The sequence below is a fragment of the Tinamus guttatus genome, unplaced genomic scaffold (genome assembly GCF_059628265.1).
Source record: "Tinamus guttatus ecotype Peru unplaced genomic scaffold, ASM5962826v1 Tinamus_guttatus_pri_ptg000582l, whole genome shotgun sequence".
NCBI classification, from domain to species: domain Eukaryota; kingdom Metazoa; phylum Chordata; class Aves; order Tinamiformes; family Tinamidae; genus Tinamus; species Tinamus guttatus.
The window spans coordinates 511217-514952 of record NW_028289116.1 but is presented as its reverse complement, the minus strand read 5'-3'; positions in this window follow the sequence as shown (position 1 = coordinate 514952).

The following is a 3736-nucleotide window of genomic DNA, read 5'->3' as shown; positions in this document are numbered from 1 at the left end:
ATGGATTGGGAGGACTCAAGCTGCAGCCTCCAGGTATTGCCCCTGCTGCCAGCTGAACAGGGAGAGCTGGGGCTCAGCCTGGCCCCTTCCCGCTTTCCTGCTTCCCAAATCAGGAAGAGAGGTCCTGGGGACCAAAGAGCGCCGGCTCTGGGACCTGCCCTGAAAACGCCTCTTGCTCTCTTGCAGGCTCCATGCATGAATGGGAGCTCCGCAGGGGACCAGCCTGAACCAATGGAGTGGCTCAGCTATGGTAGCAGCCAGGTACAGTCCTTGCAGCAACTGGATGCTCTTGTCCTTTCTCTTCCCCAAGCACCGTCCCCACCAAGGTCTCTTGCTCTCTTCCAGATGATGGGGAGCAGTGGCCTGGTCGGCTGCAGCACAGAGGAGCCCATGGACTGGGAGAGCTCTGGCTGCAGCCCCCAGGTATGGTCCCTGCTGCCGGCTGCACGGGCAGAGCTGGGGCTGTGCCCGGCCCCTTGGCGCTGCTCCGCGCTGCCTTTGGGGAGCAGCCGCGCGGGAGCCTGGCCCAGGTGTGCGGGCGCTCTGGCGGGCCGCGGCGCCGGGGCAGAGCTGCACAGGGCGCAGGAGCGCCCAAGGCCTGGGCACCTGCTGCCTCAGCCCCTCTGCCGGCCTCTGGGCTGCGCTGGCCACGCCAAGCCTCTGCCAGGGCACCAATGACGGCAGCGCTGCTGCCAAAGAGCCCGCGCAGCCGCCAAAGAGCCTCTGCTCCACGGGAGCCCCCGAGCCGCTCCTCGGCCCTGCTGATGCCTCCTTTTCCCTTGCAGGCCAAGCTCCCCTTCACCCTGACTGCTGCCAGGAACCGCTGGGCCCAGGGTCTGCAGCCATAACGGCTTCTTTGGATGTCCCTGAATAATCTTTCATAGTAGTATTTGTTCTTGTTGATACTGTTGATATTATTGTTGTTATTTTTATTGATATTGTTTTTGTTATTGTTGTTATTATTGTTTATTATACTGTTCTGTTTTTATTGTTGTTAAATATATATTCCTGTATCATTGTTTTGGTCTTGCATGTTTTATCCAAGTGATGTCAGGCACTAAAATCATCCCCACTGAAGATGTGTGTGTGTACTGTGAAGATTTCAGACCCTAGGGGCAAATGAGGGCCAGCAAAGGTTCCCTCTAGGATTTCCTTCACACATGGCCCTTTGGGATGCCCCAGCCAGTTTTCCAGTTTTTCTTCTTCTTTTTCACTTCTTCTATTCTTCAGTTTTTTTGTTTCCCTTTTCCTTTTTTTTTATTTTTCCTTTTAATCTTTTCCTAATGCTGTTTTGTTTTCTTTTCTCTTTTTCCCTTTCTTCTTTCCATTTCCAATTCTTTTTATTTCTTCTTATTTTTTTTTCCTTCTTGGAAATTGTCACACAGAAAAAGAGTGTAGGACATCACGGGGCCGAAGAGCATTCTCCACAGGCAGCGGGGATCGCAGCTCTGCTCCACACTCAGGTGCTCCCCTTCTAAATGCCTGCACTCAAGCAGTGCCGAGAGAGGACAAGCTCATCCTCAGGAGACCAGGCATTGCTCCCTGGAAAGGAAGGGAGCCTCCAGAGCCTGTAAAAGAACAATTGTTCTTTTGTAGCAATGTGTATCCATTCCAATGCCAGGCAGTGGAATTTCTTGCTTCTGTAGGGAATAAGCGTATGGTTCCTGACAAAACGGGACAAGCAAGGATGAAGACAAGGAGGTTATTGGCACGTGAGCCAGAAGGCAGCAGTGCCAGGCCCAGCGAGAGTCGCGCTGCACACGGGGAGCAACTGAGTGCGCCCAACAGCCTGGCTCATTGCGGCCAATGACCACCTGCAGGGACCAGCCCTCACGCACATGCTCGCCCCAGTCCTGCTTCACTGCTTTAGCCCTCTCTTCAGCTTCTCCCAAGGAAGATGTCCTGCTTCTGCCACATCTCTGCATGGCTCTTGCTTTGGGAGACAGACCAAGAGGGCAGCCTCAGATCCTGAAGTAACCACAAGTGTCCTGAGCAGGGCATGATGTTCACTCCTTCCAGCAGCCTGAAACACAGGGATACACGGGGCCTTGGAAGGAAAGCACCAGCAGCACCTGCCCTGCAGGACCACCATGGGCCGGGGAAAGCAGGAGAGCAGCTTTGGCCCAAACTGCCCTCTCTTCAGGCACCCCAAGCACAAGAAAATGCTCACACACCTCCTGCTCAGCAAGCATTTACACCTGGCTCCTCACACCACCTGCCCCAAGGGAAAGAGCCCATGCTGAGCCATTTCTCTGGCCATTCCTTCCAAAGGGGGCCCATGGCTTTGCAGCAACTGCCAGCTGCACCTGTGCACGTCCAAAGCAAGTGGAGCTCTTGGGCTCTCCACACAAGAGAAGCTGCTGCACACAGTGAACTCGCAACCACCAACAGCCTGAACAACCCCACAGACGTCCCATCTCCTCAGCAGCAAGTTGCTCAGACAAAGCTAAGGCAGATCGACAGCACATGATCAAAAGAGATGCCCTCAAGTTGTCCACGTTATAGAAAGTAGGAGCAGCAGCAGGAGCCCCGCTCCTCTCTTCCTCACGCTCACTCACCCAAGCACAGCTCTACTGCTGCTGTGAAATCCAGTGTGTGCAAGCTCAGACTGCTGTTGCAGATAGTTAGGGTCCGGCAGCCGGAAGATATTTTCAGATATATTCAGATTTTTCTTCACATAGTTACATAATACAATTTGTTCTTGTTTATACTGTTAATATTCTTTTTAATATTATAGTTGTTAATGTAATTCTTGTTCCTGTTGTTGTTCATTTTGTTGTTGTTGTTTAAATATATATTCCTCTATCATTGTGCACATGTTGCATGTTGTTTCCAATCAAGCTCAGGCACAAAAATTCCCACTGCAGGTGTGTGTGTGAAGCCCCGGGATTTCACACACCAGGGGCAGGGGAGCAACAGCAAAAAGGTCCCTCTGGGACTTCCATTCACACATGGCCCTGGAGATGCCCAAAGGGGAAGGAGCCCCAGCCCCACCGCAGGGCAGCTCTCAACTCTCCGGGTGCTGCACACAACGCACACCAGTAAGTAGCTCAGGCCATGACCCTTATGTTGGCTGCTAACCCAGTTGCTGTTGCTCTTTTCAGTTAATAAATAAATAAAAATTACTTGTAGTTAATTGGCTCATCCATTTCTTGTTGCTGTCCTTTCTGTTTACTGACTTTTTGTATCACTATAACATGGCTTTAAAATTTGCTTCTTTGATAACTGCCTGTTGCAGATAGTTAGGGTACCGGCGGCTGGAGGATATCGTGCTGTACGGAAAGATAGGGCCCCTAATAGCCAATAGCGTTTAGTTCATGAAGTAAGCAGACGGATGTGACGTTGTAAACCTTAGCTATATAACACCTTGTTACCCATCAATAAACGCCATTTGCCGTCCACCACATTGGTGTCAGCGAGCTGATGGCCCGAGCGGCCTGGGGGTGGTCGCCGTGCCGTTCCTGAACCAGGTCGCCGCGCCGCTTGAACGGCAACAAGTGGTGCCCAAACCCGGAATCATCGCCTGGACGGGTGAACGGCGGCCGGAGCGGCAGGACCAGCCCGGCGGGGAGGACAATACCAGAGCAACAAGGAGGATGGAAGCCCTTGTGAAGGTCGTATCGCAATTACATAAGCATTGGGGGATTGATTGTAAGGCAAAAGATTTTACTCTCGCTGTTGCGAGGCTTTTAAAAATTAAGGTTATAGACTGGTCGGTGGATATTCTCCGCCATGA